The sequence below is a fragment of the Stenella coeruleoalba genome (genome assembly GCF_951394435.1).
Source record: "Stenella coeruleoalba genome assembly, chromosome: 2".
Lineage (NCBI taxonomy): Eukaryota > Metazoa > Chordata > Mammalia > Artiodactyla > Delphinidae > Stenella > Stenella coeruleoalba.
Window position 1 is genome coordinate 151,845,212 of NC_137147.1, and position 21,617 is coordinate 151,866,828.

Sequence of the window (21,617 nt, forward strand, 5' to 3'; positions counted from 1 at the left end):
TTTGGTAGTGTATATATGTCAATGCTACTCTCTTGCTAAGTTCCAGCCTCCCCTTCCCTCCGTGTCCTCAGGTCTGTTCTCAACGTCTGCATCTTTCTTCCTGCCCTGCAACTAGGTTCATCAGTACCATTTTTCTAGATTCCATATATATGCGTTAGCATATGGTATTTGTTTTTCTCTTTCTGACTTACTTCACTCTGTATGACAGACTCTAGGTCCTTCCACCTCACTACAAATAACTCAGTTTCGTTCCTTTTTATGACTGAGTCATATTCCATTGTATATATGTACCACAACTTCTTTATCCATTCATCTGTTGATGGGCATTTAGGTTGTTTCCATGTCCTGACTATTGTAAACAGAGCTGCAGTGAACACTGTGGTACATGACTCTTTTTGAATTATGGTTTTCTAAGGGTATATGCCCAGTAGTGGGATTGCTGGGTGATATGGTAGTTCTGTTTTTACTTTTTAAAGGAATCTTCATACTATTCTCCATAGTAGCTGTATCAGTTTACATTCCCACCAACAGTGCAAAAGGGTTCCCTTTTCTCTGCATCCTCTCCAGAATTTATTGTTTGTAGATTTTTTGATGATCGCCATTCTGACTGGCGTGAGGTGATACCTCATTGTAGTTTTGATTTGCATTTCTCTAATGATTAGTGTTGTTGAACATCTTTTCACGTATTTGTTGGCCATCTTTATGTCTTCTTTGGAGAGTTCTTCTTCTGCCCATTTTTGGATTGGGTGGTTTGTTTTTTTTGTTATTGAGCTGCATAAGCTGCTTGTATATTTTGGAGATTAATCCTTTGTCAGTTGCTTTGTTTGTAAATATATTATCCCATTCCCAGGATTGTCCTTTTGTCTTGTTTATGGTTTCCTTTGCTGTGCAAAAGATTTGAAGTTTCATTAGGTCCCATTTGTTTAGTTTTGTTTTTATTTCCATTACTCAAGGAGGTGGGCCAAAAAGGATCTTCTGTGATTTATGTCATAGAGTGTTCTGCCTATGTTTTCTTCTAAGAGTTTTATAGTGTCTGGCCTTACATTTAGGTCTTTACTCCATTTTGAGTTTATTTTTGTGTATGGTGTTAGCAAGTGTTCTAATTTCATTCTTTCACATGTAGCTGTCCAATTTTCCCAGCAGCATTTATTGAAGAGGCTGTCTTTTCTCCACTGTATATTCTTCCCTCCTTTGTCAAAGATAAGTTGACCATATGTGCATGAGTTTATTTCTGGGCTTTCTATCCTGTTCCATTGATCTGTATTTCCATTTTGTGCCAGTACCATACTGTCTTGATTACTGTAGCTTTGTATATAGTCTGAAGTCAGGGAGCCTGATTCCTGAAGCTCCGTTTTTCTTTCTCAAGATTGTTTTGGCTATTTGGGGTCTTTTGTGTTTCCATACAAATGGTAAAATTTTTTGTTCTTGTTCTGTGAAAAATGCCACTGGTAATTTGATAGGGATTGAGTTAAATCTGTAGATTGGGCAGTATAGTCATTTTGACAATGTTGATTCTTCCAATCCAAGAACATGGTATATCTCTCCATCTGTTTGTATCATCTTTGATTTTTTTCATCAGTGTCTTATAGTTTTCTGCATACAGGTCTTTTTCCTCCTTAGGTAGTTTTATTCCTGGGTATTTTATTCTTTTCATTGCAATGGTAAATAAGAGTGTTTCCTTAATTTCTCTTTCAAATTTTTCATCATTAGTGTATAGGAATGCAAGAGATTTCTGTGCATTAATTTTGTATCCTGTTACTTTACCAAATTCATTGATTAGCTCTATGAGTTTTCTGGTGGCATCTTTAGGATTTTCTATGTATAGTATCATGTCATCTGCAAACAGTGTTTTACTTCTTCTTTTCCAATATGGATTCCTTTTATTTCTTTTTCTTCTCTGATTGCTGTGGCTAAAACTACCAAAACTATGTTGAATAACAGTGGTGAGAGTGGGCAACCTTGTCTTGTTCCTGATCGTAGAGGAAATGCTTTCAGTTATTCACCATTGGGTATGATGTTTGCAGTGGGTTTGTTGTATATGGTCTTTATTATGTTGAGGTAGGTTCCCTCTATGCCCACTTCTGGAGAGTTTTTATCATAAATGGGTGTTGAATTTTCTCAAAAGCTTTTTCTGCATGTACTGATATTATCAGATTTTTTATCCTTCAGTTTGTTACTATGATGTATCACATTGATTGGTTTGCATATATTGAAGAATCCTTGCATTTCTGTGACAGACCCCGCTTCATCATGGTATATGATCCTTTTAATGTGCTGTTGGATTTTGTTTGCTAGTACCTCGTTGAGGGATTTTGCATCTATGTTTATCAGCAATATTGACTGTAATTTTCTTTGTGACATCTTTGTGTGGTTTTGGTATCAGGGTGATGGTGGCTTTATAGAATCAGTTTAGGAGTGTTCCTCCGTCTGCTATATTTTGGAAGAGTTTGAGAAGGATGGGTGTTAGCTCATCCCTAAGTGTTTGATAGAATTCCCCTTTGAAGCCATCTGACCCTGGGCTTTTGTTTGTTGGAAGATTTTTAATCACAGTGTCACTTTCAGTGCTTGTGATTGATCTATTCATATTTCCTATTTCTTCCTGCTTCAGTCTTAGAACATTGTACTTTTCTAAGAATTTGTCCATTTCCTCCAGGTTGTCCATTTTATTGGCATAGAGTTGCTTGTAGTAGTCTCTCATGATCCTTTGTATTTCTGAGTGTCACTTTTTACTTCTTGTTTTTTATTTATAATTCAGTTGATTTGAGTCCTCTCACTCTTTTTCTTGAGTCTGGCTAATGGTTTATCAATTTTATCTTCTCAAAGAACCAGCTTTTAGTTTTATTGATCTCTGCTATTGTTTCCTTCATTTCTTTTCCTTTTACTTCTGATCTGATGTTTATGATTTCTTTCCTTCTGCTAACTTTGAGGGTTTTTTGTTCTTCTTTCTCTAATTGCCTTAGGTGTAAGGTTAGGTTGTTTATTTGATTTTTTTCTTCTTTCTTGATGTAGGATTGTATTGCTATAAACTCCCTCATAGAAGTGCTTTTGCTGCATCCCTTAGGGTTTGGATCATCGTGTTTTCATTGTCATTCATTTCTAGGTATTTTTGACTTCCTCTTCGATTTCTTCAGTGACCTCTTGGTTGTTTAGTATCATGTTGTTTAGCCTCCATGTGTTTGTATTTTTTACATTTTCCCCCCTGTAATTGCTATCTAGTGATTGTATTGTAATTGTAATTGCTATCTAGTAATTGCTATCTAATAGCATTGTGGTTGGAAAAGATGCTTGATATGATTTCAGTTTCCTTAAGTTTACCAAGGCTTGATTTGTTAACTCAAGATGTGATCTCTCCTGGAGAATGTTCCATGTGTACTTGAGAAGAAAGTGTATTCTGTTGTTTTTGAATGGAATGTCCTATAAATATCAATTAAGTCCATCTTGTTTAATGTATCATTTAAAGCTTGTGTTTCCTTATTTATTTTCATTTTGAATGATCTGTCAATTGGTGTAAGTGGGGTGTTAAAGTCCCCTACTATGATTGTGTTACTGTCGATTTCCCCTTATATGGCTGTTAGCAGTTGCCTTATGTATTGTGGTGGTGCTATGTTGGGTGCATAAATATTGTAAATTGTTATATCTTCTTCTTGGATTGATCTCTTGATCATTAGGTAATGTCCTTCCTTGTCACTTGTAAGAGTCTTTATTTTAAAGTCTATTTTATCTGATATGAGTACTGCTACTCCAGCTTTCTTTTGATTTCCATTTACATGGAATATCTTTTTCCATCCCCTCACTTTCAGTCTGTATGTGTCCCTAGGTCTGAAATGGGTCTCTTGTAGACAGCATATAGATTGGCCTTGTTTTTGTATCCATTTAGCCCGTCTGTGTGTTTTGGTTGGCGCATTTAATCCATTCATATTTAAGGTAATTATTGATATGTATGTTCCTATTACCATTTTCTTAATAGTTTTGGGCTTGTTTTTGTAGGTCCTTTTCTTCTCTTGTGTTTCCCGCTTACAGAAGTTCCTTTAGCATTTGTTGTAGACCTGGTTTGGTGATGCTGAATTCTCTTAACTTTGCTTGCCTGTTAAGCTTTGATTTCTCCATCAAATCTAAAGAGATCCTTGCTGGGTTGAGTAATCTTGGTTGTAGTTTTTCCCTTACATCATTTTAAATATATCGTACTCCTCCCTTATGGCTTGCAGAGTTTCTGCTGAAATGTCAGCTGATAAGCTTATGGGGATTCTCTTGTATGTTATTTGTTGCTTTTCCCTTGCTGCTTTTAATATATTTTCTTTGTATTTAATTTTTGATAGTTTGATTAATATGCATCTTGGCGTGGTTCCTCCTTGGATTTATCCTATATGAGACTCTCTGCACTTCCTGGAGTTGATTGACTATTTCCTTTCCCATGTTAGGGAAGTTTTCAACTATAATCTCTTCAATATTTTCTCAGACCCTTTCTTTTTCTCTTCTTCTTCTGGAACTCCTGTAATTCGATTGTTGCTGCTTTTAATGTTGTCCCAGAGGCCTCTGAGACCGTCCTCAATTCTTTTCATTCTTCTTTCTTCATTCTGCTCCATGACAGTTTTCTCCACCATTCTATCTTCCAGGTCACTTATCCTTTCTTCTCTCTGTTATTCTGCTATTGATTCCTTCTAGAGTAGTTTTAGTTATTGTGTTGTTCATCACTCTTTGTTTTTTCTTTATTTTTTCTAGGTCTTTGTTAAATGTTTTTTGTATTTTTTCCATTCTATTTCCAAGATTTTGAATCATCTTTATTATAATTACTCTGAATTCTTTTTCTGGTAGACTGCCTATCTCCTCATTTGTTTGGTGTTATGGGTTTTTCCTTGCTCCTTCATCTGTTGCATATTTCTCTGTCTTCTCATTTGTTTAACTTACTGTGTTTGAGGTCTCCTTTCTGCAGGCTGCAGGGTCATAATTCCTCTTACTTCTGTTGTCTGTCCGCATTGGGTGAGTTTGGTCCAGTGGCTTGTGTAGGGTGCCTGGTGGAGGCGACTAGAACTTGTGTTCTGGCGGGTGGAGCTGGATCTTGTCCCTCTGATGGGCAGGGCTGCATCTGATGGTGTGTCTTCTGGTGTCTGTGAGCTTAATATGACTTTAGGTAGCCTGTCTGCTAATGGGTGAGGTTATGTTCCTGTCTTGTTAGCTGTGAGGCATCCAGCACTGGAGCTTGGTGGCCTTTGGGAGGAGCTGGGTCTTAGTGCTGAGATGGAGCCCTCTTGGAGAGCTCTCACCAGTTAATATTCCATGGGGCCAGGAGTTCTCTGGTAGTCCAATGTCCTGGACTCAGCTCCCCCACCTTAGAGGCTCAGGCCTGACCCCTGGCCAGTGCACCAAGACCCAGCATTCAATAGGTTTTCTGTAGCCACTGTTTCACATGTAGATGTATTCTTGATGTATTTGTGGGGAGGAAGGTGATCTCCCCATCTTACTCCTCCACCATCTTGAAGATCTCTTGTCATTATATTTTAATTTGGTTTTGTGTAGACTGTTTATAATTGGATCTTGCTTTTTCATCAAGTCTGACAATCTCTGTCTTCCAAATGGAGTGGTAAGTATATTTATATTTCATATATACTTACCTATATGGTTAGGTTTAAATCTACTATACTGTTAGTTTTTTGCTTGTGTCATTTGTTTTTTCTCCTCCTTTCCCTCTTCTGTCATCTTTTGTATTAGCTGAGCATTTTTCAGAATTCCATTTTATCTCCACTATTTAATTATTAATCATCTCTCTCTCTTTTTTTTTTTTGTGGTACGCGGGCCTCTCACTGCTGTGGCCTCTCCCATTGTGGAGCACAGGCTCTGGATGCACAGGCTCAGCAGCCATGGCTCACGGGCCCAGCCACTCCGCGGCATGTGGGATCCTCCCGGACCATGGCACGAACCCGTGTCCCTGCATTGGCAGGCAGACTCTCAACCACTGCACCACCAGGGAAGCCCTATATCTCTTTTAAAAAAATTTTTTTAGTGGTTGCCATAGGTTTAGAATATTCAGCTGTAAGTTTTCAGTTTACCCTAAAAAATATTAATGTCCTATCACTTCATGCATAAAAAACTTGCAAGAGTATAGTTTAATTTACTCCCCACCCATCTTTAAAATTTTTTTTGTCAGATTTTACTTCTACAGGTGTTATAAACTTCAAAATATATTGTAATTTTTGCTTTAAACAGTCATTCTCTCCTAAAGAAATTTAAAAATGTGATAGCCTGGTTTATATTTAACTTTCTCAGCTATCATTCATCATTTCAGGTTCTCTTCTTTGTTTTCTGTCCATCTGTTGTAACTTTGTTTTTCCTGTAGAAATTCCTTTATTATTTCTTGTAGTGAAGGTACACTGGTGAAAGAGTTTCTCAGGCCTTACTTGTATAAGTCTTTGTTTTACCTTCATTTACAAAGAATATTTTTTTGTTGAATATGGAAAACTAGGTGCATGGTTGTGCTTTTTCCTTTTAGCCCCTTAACATTGTTTCATTATCTTCCTGCTGGAATGGTTTCTATGTTGAAATCAATTTCTATGTTGATATACACAGAAAAGAAATTTTTGGTATATATCATAATGTGTTCAACCCTATCTGCTTTTATGGTTTTCCCTTTATCACTGGTCTTCAGCAATTTGATTGTGGTATGCTTTAGTATTATTTTTTTGTGTGTTTATTCTGCCTGAGTTTCATTGAGCTTCTTGGGTCTGTGGGTTTATGGTTTTAATTAAATTTGGAAAAACACTTGGCTGTTGAAAAATTGTTTCCCCCTCCTTCTGGGGCTCTAATTACATATATATTGTATTACTTGAAATGTTGCACAGGTCACTGAGTGAGGCTGCATTATTTTTTTCGTCTTCCTTTTCTCTGTGGCTCCTTTTGGATAATTTCTGCTGCTGTATTTTCAAATTTACTAATATTTTCTTCTGTAATCTTTAATATGTTGTTATCTGAACCTAATAACATGTTTGTTTCAAGTATTTTAATAATCATTTGTTCATTTTGGGTCTTTTGTAAATCTTCCATTTCCTTTCTTACTGTGTTTGTTTTCCTCTAAATCCATGACCATCTTTCTGTCACATATGCCCATGGTGCTGTATGCTTCCCTTTCTGTGGTATCCACCACAATTTAAATTGCTCAATTTAAAAGCCTTGTATTTATAGATAGCTTTAGCATTGTGAGGAAATTGACCAAGTTTGTCTTACTCTCCAAGATATCCTCAGAATTTGTCAGTGTCTGGCACAGAGTAAATTCAGTAAATATTCATTGAAAGAGTTAATTAGTGAATGAGTGACTTTAAAGAAGTCTTATTTTCTATCCCTTAGATCCTAACCCCACGGTCAAATAGAAATTTTGACTCTGGCATAACGCTGCCCGAATGTATGAGAATAAGGCCCAAGGATGGATAAATGATTCACCCTCATGATCAGAGTGAAAAATTATTAACAACCAGGGCAGAAATTGTCACTCTTGGGGAACAGGTTAGCAGGAGGCAGGGCTACAAATAAGAAACAAATTTTTCTATTTGGAAATGAACTGGAATCCAGGATTTTGAGAGCACAGAAGAGAGGAAAGAGAGAAGACGAAGCAGCAATACTTCTGTAGGTTGGAGCTTGAATTGCAAAACAGGTCAAGGGACCTTTAAAGAACAAAGGTGGCTAATACAAGTTTTTAAAGTTCTGTTTGATCCAATATAAATCCCACCCGTTACTCAAACTGAAACGGCTTGTCTAAGTTATGGCTACCCAGGCTCTGTGTGTGTGTGTCTGTGTCTGTGTCTGTGTGTGTGTCTGTGTAAAAAGAGAAGTAGAATGTAAAAAAATGATTACTAATCAACTGAAGAAACTAAGTCCCGTGCCTATTAGTTGAAATTGGGAATAGGGATAGCATGCCTGGGACAGGAAGACAACTCAGAAACTGAGCTAGTTCAGTGAGAGCTTGGAGCCAGAAGTAACAAGAATAGAAGCTCTCCCTACCCTCCTAGGAGTGTGCAAAAATATTGTGAGGTCATGAGAATTTCTGCTAAGAAAGAGTGGGAGTTTGTGTGAATGTTACCTAGATTTTAAGAGACGTGGTAACTTTGCAACATTTGAGTCACAAATAATATTATTCATTGGCATTGTATTACATGCAGATGTAATGCTTTAAAAATGTTATTATGTAACACTCATAACTTCTATGAGAGAAATGCTGTTAAAATCCAATATTAGTGATGGAGAGATACAGTTTTAGGAGACTGTAACTTATTTAAGGTCACACAGCTTGAGAAGAGGACATTAGTAGGAAATGTTCTGGCAGGTGGCTCAAGGACAGGTGGTTACAGTAAAAAAAAAAAAAAAAAAACAAATGTGCAAAATGGAAAACTCCAGTTCCTTTCTCAGGAGAAAGACCCACTGAAGGGTCCAATTTGAGAAGTCAATTTTTCTACTTTTTAAATATATGCACAGAAGAGTCCCAAGGTTGCCATTATTTCTTTTGCACATGTCTTGGCCTGGAAGCTTAGTGAGGCTGATGGTATGATGGCTAAGAGTGTAGGAACCAAATTAAAGTCCTAGATTTGGATATTGATTCCAAAACTGGGTATGTAATCTTCTATCAGCTCTTCAGCTTCTGAGCCTGAGTTTCTTCATCTGTATGATAGAGGACATTAGTACTAATGTTGGCTGTTCTTGTGAAGATTAAACAAGATACTGAGTATGAAAAGCTTAGCGCTGCTCCTAGTACGTAGTCAACAGTTAATAACTTATAGTTGTCACATCTCCCCTACTACATTCTGACTTGATTGAGGGATTTAAAAAGATGAGGAAGAGAACAACACTTACTCAGGACCTACAGTGAGTTAGGCATCCTTTTAGATACTTTACATACATCTTTTGATACTCACAGAAGCCCTGTGCTGTGTTCCATGTAAACTACATTTGGCAGCGAAGAGAACTTCAGACTAAAAGAGGTAAAGTAACTTATCCAAAATGACTCACCCATATGAGTTTGGCTATTAACCCAACTTTTAGGTGAGAAAACTAAGGCTGAGAGAAGGGAAATGTATTCATATATTCATTCACCTAACATGTATTGATGACACATTTGTGCCAGAAGTTCTCTCACTCCAAAGCTTATATCCCACAATTACATATTGGTTTCCCCAGGCTGTGTCCCCATATGGGGGGCAGGTAAGTCTGAGCACTTTGGGGAAATTAGTAGGAAGCTGGTAAGGAATCTATTTACATGAGATATTCTACATGAAGGCTTTCTGTGTGATGGAGGAAGTTCAAACATAACTTCTTGGGAGACATACTTAAGGAGGACAATATATTGTGTGTCCGCAAGTCTAGCCCAGGTTGAATCCTCAGGGAGAGACCACCTGTAGGATAAAGGTACTTCAGTTCCCACTTGACAATCGTAACCCAGGGTTGAGGATATAGACCCACTTGTTAAACCTATGTGTGGAGTACAAGAAATTTAGTTGTAAAGATGACTGAAGTGAATACAGGCATTTACACCTACTTTAACAGAATCATATTCTTCTGGAGGATATTGGCAGCTTTAGAATTGGTGCTGTGTTATACTTAAGGGCTTTGTGGATAGTGAGCTTCAAGAGGAGAAGGGTAAGAACCTGGTGAGATTGGAGGAAATCTTGTTAACCAAGCTACAAGGGGCAGCTCCAGGCAGAATACCCAAGTGTGTGAGAGGGTTGTTTGGTTGGTGTAATGGTCATTGTACTAGAAGTCCTGATAGCATTTCAATCTCCTCCTAATGTGATTTGGAGAATTGTCCTCAGCTCTAGTGGTGGGCTTGACTGACCTAAAAGTATTTTCATCCCTCTTGGTGATGATTGTCTCAGAAAAGGACATGTTATCTTAAGGATGCAAGGAAAAGTATACTGAATCTTCTGGGAAAGTGTTTTCCAGTTTCCAGTTTTTTCAGTTTTTCAGCCTCGTGGGAAATTGGTCTTTCTTCCCCTCATACATAAATGAGGAACCTATAGCCCCAACTTGTTACTGACAAACAACTACAAAGAGAACCAGAATTAAGATGAAGCTGTACATGGCAGTGGAGAAATAGAAAGAATGCAGGTCTTGGATGATGTGGTTGAAGTGGTAGATCAATCAGTCTTGAACCTATTCTACTTCACCTTTTGTGAATTTTTTTTGTAGTTCTGTAAGTTGATTGTAGTTGACTTTTAATTTTGGCTGAAGGCATCCTGATTTGGATAATGGAATCTGACAAAGATTTTCCAGTTTTGTTTTTGTAACTTAGATATTAGCCAACTTTGGTCAACACATGATCTATGAGTAGGAAAAACAGCTAAATATAAACTATTGCTACTAAATTAGTAGAAGGGTTGAACTTGGAACAGATGACAGTCTTATTTGGAGGTGGAGGTGTAAAGAGAAAATTATGCTTGGAATTAAGACTGGATGATGATGGGATGACAACTGACAAAATTAATGCCTTGATGAATTTTTAGACTTGGTTATTCACTGAGAATAAGGGATGTGGTTCACAGGACTTTAGGAGGATGATAAACGTTTTAACAGCTGATATTTGAAATGGGAAAAATGAGTGGAAGATAGGTACTGAGAGGCACTGAGGGCCCAGCTGATGTTGAAGATCATAAATTTAGAATGGGGTTAATCATTTTGTTTATAAAATTGTCTCCAGCAAGGCTTGGGCAAGCAAGAAACAGAAGCACAAGGAGAGTAAAAGGACAGTAGGGAGTACTCAAAAATTGGGGATTGGAAGAGCAGGTGCAGTGGAAGGACTAACTCCAAGAGAATTGAAAGTTCTAAGAGTAGAGTGTTATATTTTTTAAAAATAAAAAACATTCTTTGGCATATTAATTTTAAACAAAGTTTTGAATAATATAATCTCATTTGATAACTACAATGATATTGTGAGGCAGAATTAAAAAATTATTTTATTGAAATATAGTTGATTTACAATGTTGTGTTAACTTCTGTACAGCAAAGTGATTCAGTTATATATATATACACACACACACACACACACACACATATATATATATACACACACACACACACACATACACACACGTTCTTTTTCATATTCTTTTCCATTATGGTTTATCACAGAATATTGAATATATTTCCATGTGCTATAGATTAGGACTTTATTGTTTACCATTCTATACATAATGGTTTGCATCTGCTAATCCAAAACTCCCAATCCATCCTTCCCCCTTGGCAACCACAAGTCTGTTCTCTATATCTGTGAGTCTGTTTTGTAGATAAGTTCATTTGTGTCATATTTTAGATTCCACATGTAACTGATATAATATGGTACTTGTCTTTCTCTTTCTGACTTACTTACCTCGTATGATAATTTCTAGGTCCATCCATGTTACTGCAAATGACATTATTTCATTCTTTTTTATGGCTGAGTAGTATTCCATTGTACATAGGTACTACATTTTCAGCCATTCATCTGTTGATGAACATTTAGGTTGTTTCCATGTCTTGGGTATTGTGAATAGTGCTGCTATGAACATAGGGGGTGCATGTATCTTTTTGAATTAGAGTTTTGTCAGATATATGCCTAGGAGTGGGATTGCTGGATCATATGGTAGGTCTGTTTTAGTTTTTTGAGGAACCTCCATACTGTTTTCCATAGTTGTTGTACCAGTTTACGTTCCCACCAACAGTGTAGGAGGGTTCGCTTTTCCCCACACCCTCTCCAGCACCTGGTGTTAGCCGATTCTTTAATGAAGACTCTTCTGACTGGTGTGAGGTGGTAGGTACATCATTGTAGTTTTGATTTGCATTTCTCTAATAATTAGCAATGTTGAGCATCTTTTCATGTGGTGAAACAGATTATTAATTCTAGTTTACTGATGAGAAATTTGAGATCTGGAAATCAAATTCACTCATTGATCTTGCTCATTTATAAAACTCTTTTAAAAAATGTGTTAGTTCTATACCGGATTTGGCTTTAGGCACTAAAAATGCAGAAATGTGGGCGATAGAACTTCCCCTCAAAATGCTTAGTCTTTGCTGGGAGTAGAGACAATGTAGTAATAAATAGGACAGTACAGAAGGAAACATGACTATCTGTGGAAACACAAAAGGTCCCCTCAGTCAGACTATGGAGTTAGAGAAGTTTTCCTGGGGTGGGTAAGATGTGAGTGAGGTTTGAATGAAGAGTGTGAGCTGGCTCGGTAGATGAAGGGGTGAGCAGAGGGGATACAGTTACAGGGAGCAGCAGGTGTAAAGGTATGTACTTATAAGAGGGAAGGATGAGTTCTGGGAACTGTAGCAGTCCTGTGTAACTGGAGAGTACAGTTCAAGAGGAGAAACCATGGGAATTAAGTGCAGAAATGTAGGTAGCAGCTAGATAACAGTCATACTGTGTAGTTTGTATTTTATCCTAAAGACCTGGGTTCCTCTGAAGGATTTTAAGAAGAGTGCATGATAATAAGCAGTATAAAAGATGAAATGCAGGTAGTATACTTGAGACAGAGAAATCAATTATGAGATCTGGTATCTGGTAAGAAGTGACAAATGGGTTTTAAGATGATGGGAAGACTCTGAGTGCCTTAATGGCTCTGACAGAGGAACTGACTGAATTTGATAGGTGTGGGTAGTAAGAGAGGTAGGAGTCTCGTATAACTCTAGAGTTATTAGATGAATTGCAGTGCTTACAAGTCAGATTATGGGAGGAATTTGGCAGCTGATAATTATTTACCTGCTCTCTCCATGAAACTCCACTTCATACCTTAAAGGCATCCTCATAGTGTGGTTCTCCCCATAGAAGCTACACTGATGTAATTAAAAGTGGAGGAAAGCATCAACTTTTGTAAAGCCTGATATTAAATGAAGATATACTAGTGTCCTTAACCCAAGTGATCATGCAGGATCTTCAGTACCTTTCAAAGTCATCTTGGGACTTCTGGGAATTCCTTTCAAAACATCCTGTCAGCCATAATACCATGGAGACCTTGTGTCCTTGCTTCAGCATCCTGTGTCTCCTACCCTCAAATCCATTGGAAAGGGTTTTAGTGTTGTTTGAGCTGGAACATAAGGACGCCATTTTCTGTGCCCAGGGTGCCTTCTCCTGTTGTCCTCAGAGCCATTGTCTTCTGCAGGTGGTGGGAGGTAGGATCTCCATGAAATAGTGATGTTCTCCATTCTGTGTCTCACTTTGTCATCTGGCCCCTAAACAGCAACACAGCTAGTGCCAGCAACTCAAATGGTCCTTCAGTCTGTAGTCCTAATCCTGCTCTCCTTGATATTTAAAACCAATCCCAAGGGCTGGATGGGGGAACATCTCCCTTTTTCTGGTCTACTCTAATTTTCCAAATTAGACAATTGCCCCAAACAAAGAGACTTCAAGCATATCATCTCATGTAAAGAAATTCCATAGGGGTCTTGAAGTCTCCATTAGTTTTACAAAATCTCAAGTTGTGTTTGGCTCCACTGACTCATCCTGGTGTAATTCATTTTCTTTTTTCATCTCCAACCAACATGCCTTCATATTTCTACCTGTCCACACTCTTCCACTTTTTTCTTCTCCTTTAGAATATACTCTTTTTTTTTTTTTTTCTGTACTGAGAGCTGTTATTCCCTGAGGGGACATGCCTTCTCCACTGCAGGTTCCTGGAAAGGAGAGGATGTGCTTTGTAGCAGTCTCTTATTATCCTGCAAAGATATTCTTGATATCGTTTGCCTCCTGGGAAGTTGTTAAGAAGCTAGTTTTCTAGCATGTCCTTTTTCCTTCATCCTTTGCAGGTTTGATGTATTATTCTCAGTATGTACAACTCATTTTTAGCCCATAGAGTATTCATGCTGTAGGAAACCCTAGAGAGAGTACCCTATCTACCCCTTCTCTCCATCCTCCCTCAGCTTATAGATAACAGTGTCCCAGAGAGGTTTCCTTGGGGTCAGAACCAGGACTGGTGTGGACTCTCCTGACCCCCATGCCAGTGTACTTAGAATCATGAGAGGTGGGTGAGGTGAATCAACTTAGATCCTCACAATAGAGCTATGAGATGAGGTGCTTGCGAATTCATTTCACAAGTGAAAAAAGGGGAACTCAGAGACTTAACATCTCCAAGTTCATATATCCGGTTAGCAGTGGAGCCATTTTGGATCTATATTCTTTACAGTGGTTCCCTCTGACTTTATGAAAATATGAGAAATTGTGTAATTTTAAATTAAACTTGTAACCTAGGTCCATACTATCCAAGCATGTTGAGGCAGATACACAATATATAACCACATTTTTTGGACCCCTGTATTTCCTGAAATCTGGAGCTGTTCCTGTGAATTTGTTGAACGAGAAATGAACTGTTAATTTATCCCCAAGCCTTAAAAATGCCATTGGAGAAAAACCTTAATAAAAATCCATCAACTTGGCAGGAGGGTATTTTATTTCTGAGAGCTCACCTGTCTGTGTTGGATGAACTCTGAGACTAGAGACAGTATATTTCAAGTTTATCAATTGCATTTTCTTGCCAAGGGTGGGAAGTTTTCTCTGATTTGGGCTGGCTATTTCTTCTTTGATGGGCTGATTGACATGTCTACTTATAAGTAAGAATTTTTATAGTTTTTCATTTTTGAGGAAAATTAGGTCTGTTCCTCATAATATGGGAATGTGTGTACATTTCCATCAGCCTCCCGTGTAGTTAGGAAATCCAACTAGTAAAAGTGTCCTGCAAATTTAATTGTCTCTAATGGACAATCTTTGACTTTATGCAAACCCTGGGTTATAGAACAGACCTCTTCCTTATGCCATGAGCTCAGGCAAAATTGATGCTCTCAGGGCCTCTATTTTCTGTTCTTAGAAACTAGGTAATCTCTGAAACCTCTTCCAGATGTAGGACATTAAGTCCCTTGCCTTTCTGTGACGTCACCTGACTATAAACTGGGAGTAAGAGGCCTGTCTTGTCTAGTTAGGAGCTGAGTAGTTGCTATAAAAAATAAATGAGATAATGTATATGAATGCTGTTTGGAAAGCAAAAATGATGGAGAAAATGATAGGTGTAATTATTATTTAAATACCCAGATTATTTTTCATTTTTTTCCTACGTAGCTAGCTACTTAAGTATCAGACTTTTTCTAAGAAGACTTGATACATGATTTTTTTTCTCTTTTGGAAGGCAAAGGACTACAGGAGATTGTGCTCTACATAAAGTCTTTAAAACTCTGAATTTTTATTTTACAAAATGATTCAGAATACACAGAAATGCATCTCACCTTCTCCCCCTGGGTCAGTGTATTCTGTATGACAGGACTTAGCTGTTGGGAGTATAGTCACATTGAACCAAGTATATTCTGGGCTTCTTCTGAAAGAAACAAAGAAACAATTGTACCGGGAGAGGCCTGGGGTATGTGTGAGAAGATGGGTAGAAGGAAAACATAGAAATCAAAGGTTCATGAAATCAAATGTCTTTGGAGTCAAGTCAGTTACGTGAGTGAAGTGGGACAGTGAAGGACTGTGTTGAACTAATGGGGGCAGCATGGCATCTCCAGCTGATTAATGCTATGTTGGGAATGTGGGACCAGTGTTGGTGATACTTGAAGAAAAGCTAAAATCTGGATTTTAGGGGTGAACCTTTCTGATTCTGAAATGTTGGAGAATGTGCTTCTATTTAGGGCAAGATCTAGTCTATAGACTATGGATTGGAGGTCTCTGATCTCGACCAAGCCCTGTCACTTAAAGTAATTTTTTGTTCTCTTGTCTATCAAATATGTATTGAGTACTTACTATGTATTTGGAAATGTTCATAGCTTTAGGGATACAAAGAGGAGTAGAGCCCAGTTACAGGGAAGTCAGTGATACAAGTGATGGTAATCATATAATATAGGAGGGGTACAATGATAGAGGTGTGTCCAAGATAAAGGAGGAAAAAACACATGAATTTAATTCACTGTATTAGGTGTCCTATATTCTCTTAGCACCATCAACAAAATGAAAAGGCAACCTGATAAAGGGGAGAAGATAATTGCAAGTGATATGCCTGCTAAAGGGTTAATATCCAAAATATGTATATAAAGGGCACATACAACTTAATACCAAAAAACCCAAGCAACTCAATTAAAAAATGGGCAGAGGACCTAAATAAACAATTTTCCAAAGAGGACATATAGATGGCCAACAGGCACATGGAAACATGCTTAATATAACATCAAGGAAATGCAAATCAAAACCATAATGAGATATTACTTCACACCTGTCGAAGTGGCTATTATCAAAAATACAAGAAATAACAAGTGTTGTCAAGGATGTAGAGAAAAGGGACTCTTCAGGCACTGTTCATGGGAATGTAAATTGCTGCAGCCACTGTGGAAAGCAGTTTTTTAAAAAGTTAAAGTTTTTTAAAAAGTTAAAGTAGAACTAGCATAGGATCCAGTAATTCCACTTCTGGGTATTTCCCCAAGGAAAACAAAAACACTAATTTGAAAGATAAATATACACGTCTGTTCATTGCAGCATTATTTACAATAGGCAAGATATAGAAATAACCTAAGTGTCCATCAACAGATGAATAGTAAAGAAGATGTGGTATATATAAATACATAATGGAATATTACTCAGCTATAAAAAGGTGAAAATTTGTCATTTGTGACAAGATAGATGGACCCTGGGGGGTATAATGCTTAGTGAAATTAAGTCAGACAGAGAAAGACAAACACTGTATGATTTCACTTATATGTGGAATGCAAAAAATGAAGCTAATGAACAATTAAAACCAAACGAACAGACTCACAGATACAGGGAAAAAACTGCTGACTACTGGTGGGAGGGAGGAGCAAAATAGGTGAAGGGGATTAAGAGGTACAAACCACTAGTTATAAAATAAATAAGTTACGGGCTTCCCTGGTGGCGCAGTGGTTGAGAGTCCGCCTGCCGATGCAAGTGACACGGGTTCGTGCCCCGGTCTGGGAAGATCCCACATGCCGCGGAGCGGCTGGGCCCGTGAGCCATGGCCGCTGGGCCTGCGCGTCCGGAGCCTGTTCTCTGCAACGGGAGAGGCCACAGCAGTGAGAGGCCCACGTACCACAAAAAAATAAAAATAAATAAATAAATAAATAAGTTACAAGGATGTATGTACAGCCCAGGGAATGTAGTCAATAGTTTATAGTAACTTTCTCTGGCATATGATATATATATCAGACTACTATGTTCTATATCTGAAACTAACATAATATTGTTAGTCAAGGGTATTTCAATAAAATACTTGTGAAATACTTTACAGTTTAAAAGGTGCCTTTTAAAAGTAGCGGTAGTGACAAATAATTAGTTGTATTAGAAAACATCTGGAAACACTGACAGCTGAATTTGCGGTGGTCCCAGCTGAGCTACATAGGGATGAATGTGTCTGATTTTTTTTTTTTTTAAGGAATATGAAGGGGAGAATTTTTTTCTTTTCATTGAATGACAAAGGAGGAACTGTTTCTCAGCTTCTGGGGAGGATGAGAATAGAGGGACTGAAATGATCAACCCCATAAGATTTTTATTTCTTATTTCTTTGGCATGTAAGGGAGAGTTATTTCAAGCAAATCCAGAGGGAGTTAAGCTCTTTTCTTTATTTTAATTGAAATATCCAATATTTGACATACAACATTGTGTAAAGTTAAGATGTACAACATGCTGATTTGATATATTTATATATTGTAACACGATGGTACGTGGGGCTATAATTAGTACTGCTATCATGTTACATAATTACTTCTTTTTAGTGGTTGGAATAATTAAGATCTAATCTCTTACCAAGTTTGATTATAATATGATATTCTCTATATTCACTGTACTGATCTTCAAGCTATTTTTTCTAATGGACATTGGCTTGTGGAGTCTGGGAATATTGTATAGGTCCACCAGGAAACAAAGCATGACATGGTGACATTGGAAATATTTTCCCAGTTTCTTCTTGGAATGTAGCATTTTGCAGCATGAGGAAGGAGGACATTGGGCATGTGGAATGGACAGCATCCTTGCAGACACTGGCATTCTCTAGGGATAGGGATCATCAGACAGTGGAAGCCTGAGGTACTGTCATGAAGCTTACTGAGCAAAGGACATTGCTCTTGGAGAGCAGGAAAGGAAAGTCGTGGCAGCTGCCTTAGGATGACTGTAGTTCTTAGATCAGCCTGTGCATGTCATATACCCTTCGGAACTTCCAGAAATAATGGAAGCCAAACAAGGGAGAAACTTTTAAATCCAAATATTCTTCATAAACAGATGAGGGCAAAGGTAGGAAATTGGCTTATAGCTGTTAATATCACTTCATTTGTACTAATAAATGTGACCTAGGGACGTTGAGATTATATTAACTTTCTAGAGTATATTCACTTTTTGCTCACAGCATTGCTATACCAGCATAGAGCACATGAAGCTTTTCTGTTCATAATGAAACATGACATTATTTCCCGATGTTATTCTCTTCCCCTTCTAGGTGCAGAGAGCAGAGTCTCCCTACTCTACAGGGTTGTGAGAGACTGCCTTTATTCATCACTTGGAAAATCAGGTTACCTGAATTGCACAGTTGCACTAGGGTGTTACATTCTTTAATAAAATTTCAGTATACTCTTCAGACTCACTTGGGAAAGTATCATTAGGCTGCGAATATTTGTTAGTGCCCAGTCGGCACAATCCTGATATCACAAGATGCTGTGAGGTTAGTGCAGGATTTTGTAGTGATTTTTCACATGGAAACTGTTGAAAGGTGGTTGCATTACAAAGATTTATGAAAGCGATTAAATACTGGAACATTTTCCAGGTTGGAAGAGAAGTTATTTGGGGCTGGTATGAATTTATTTTCCCATGGGAAAATGGGGAAGTAAGCAAGAGATAGATATTCGGTCCATCCTCAGACATGTTCTCGACGCAGAGGTATTGAGTTAGCTCTTACCCTTGCCTGCATTGCAATCTCTTGTTCTCCCTTATTTTTCTTCTTTACACACTTATTTGTTCTTTTTCCTTCTCCTGGTCCCCATAAGAACATGTGTCATAAAAGTAGATCTGGACCTTCTCTGCTTGCTTGCACTGTATTCCTGTCATAAGATGATGTCTGGCAAATAGTAGGCACCCTCAAATATTACAATATCAGTAATTTTGATACCATTTGGCAGGATTTCAATAGAAAACTTGGTAAACAAAAGTTTCATGTTAGTTTATATTTTTAAACTGTTCATTTTGAGCTAATTTTAGAAAAGTTGCAAAAATCCTAGTGTTTCCATAAACTGTACTCCATCATCCCCTATTTTAACATCTTACATAAACATAGTACAATTACCCAAACCACTAATATCAATGTAATACTGATACCAGTAGTATCAATATAAAACTACCAAGTAATCTACCTACCTTATTCAAATTTCATCAGTTTTTTTTTTTTATAATGCCCTGAATTGGTCCAAGAACCAATCTCGAATACTGCATTACTTTTAGTTATCATTACTAAGTTATCTCCTTAGTTTACAACCTCTGACGGTTTCTTAGGCTCTTTTGCTTTTCATGACCTTGATATATTTGAGGTCTACAGGTCAGTTATTTTGGAGAATGGTCCCCAATTTGTGTTTCCTGATGTCTTCTCATGATTAGATTGAGGCTATATATATTTGGCAAATATACTACAGAAGTGATGATGTGACATTCTATGCATTATTTTAGGGGGTACATGATGCTGATCTTATTGTTGTGACGTCAGCTTTGATCACCTGGTTAAGAAGGTGTCTGCCAGGATTCTTCACTGTAAAGTTATTTGTTCTTCTCCTGTATGATAATCTATGATAAATATGATACATATTACATATGTATGGTAAGTGCGGAGGTTCTTTGAGACTAAACAAATACTATACCCTTTCTCATCACACTTTTGCCCACTAATTTTAATATCTGTTGTTCTCACCTGCAACAGTTATTGCTGTAATGTTTGCCTAAAGGTGATTTTCCATCATTCTTTCTACATTTATTGATCAGAATTCCTCTGTAAGGAATTGGTCCAACTTCTCCTCCATTTATCTAGCTGTTCAATTATTTATTTATATCAGTATGGATTCATGGATATTTAATTTTTTCTATGGGATAAAATCCAATATTGTCATTATTTTATTGCTCTCATTGTCCCAAATTTTGCCATTAGGAGCTGTTTCATGTTGGCCCCTATTTCCTATCAATGTGGCCCATCAATTTTTGAGCACTTCCTTACTTTCTGGCACCACAAGATATTTCAGGCTCATTTTGTATTTTCTCAGCCCAATTGATCTGGAATCAATCGTTTTCCCCAAGGATTCCTGATTCCTTTTATTGGAGAATGGTGTTTAGAACCCAGGGTCTTGACTATAGGTTTGCTTATTGATTCTGGAGTATCATTGTTTCTAGGCCCTTTTGGCAGCATACAGAGAATATATGTATTCATAAATATGCATATACACACGTGCACAGACACACATCTGTATTTCCGTTTCTATTCATAAGAAGCTTATTGATGTTTACTATTGATGGTGTTAAATTAATAAATTAATCGGGGGAACTGACATCTTTAGAAGTTGTCATTTCTAATAGGTTAATTTCTTTCCGTTTGTTCAACTTGATTTTTGTGTATCTAATAGGTGTTTAACAATTATTCTCACATAGGTTTTGTATGTTTATTAGGTATGCACATTTATTAAGCACATAATCTTTGTCCCTATGATAAATGGGGTTTTCTCTACAATTACATCTTCTAACTTTACTGTTAGTGTATATGAAGACTAAGATGCCCATATTCTTCTGGAGGTGGTTTTAGAATGCCCATAGGTCCTTTCACTAGCTTCCATCTTCTGCATTCTCAGCAGTTTTTCTCACCTTGCTCGCCTAAAAATCTCAAGATGAGGTAAGAGTGGGGCAGAACATTAGAAATTGCATACTAGATTTGGTGGTTTCTCTTCTCTGTTATTTTGAAGTATCAACGTTGTCTGTCTTGAAATTAAGCTGAGAGTGTGGTCTTGTATAGGTGTATTTTGTCCCTTCCTGTTCTGTATATATATATATATTTTGGTAGGAAATACTGAGAAGCAGGTAGCTAGGTGGCTACTTGGAAGTCTGAGGTTGAATTTTTCATTTTTGAAACGTTTTGAGTGTCAAGCTTAGCACAATTGTGTTTTATTGTAATTTATACTTGTAGTTTTACCAGGTTTCTTCTTCCTTGCTTTCTTTTCCACCTGTATATAGGTAGAGTAAATATAAATAGAGTTCAGATTGGAACTTAAGCTTGAAAATTCAGACTGATGGGGCAGAGAACAAGAAAAAGGACTGAAGAGTTGTGGGAGAATGAGAGGTTGGGAATACAGGGCAGGAGAAAAGCTTAAGTGAGATTGATAGGGAACAGGCGGAAAGCATGGAGGGAGGATGGCTTGCTGACTCATTGTGCCCCTCACTAGTGCTCCTTGGGTCTCAGCATCCAGGGCTATGTCCCCATCAGATCTGAGATTGCTTTCTCCCCTGACTTCTACTCCCTTTACTCAGAGCCAGGCTCTAGGTTCAGGCAGAGGAAGTCCTGCTGGAAATTTGTCTATGGACTCTATCTGTCCAGGCAGGGAACACCTTCTCCCTAATGGGTCCTCTGAAAATTCCAGATATCCGTTGTTTACATCTTTTCATGTGC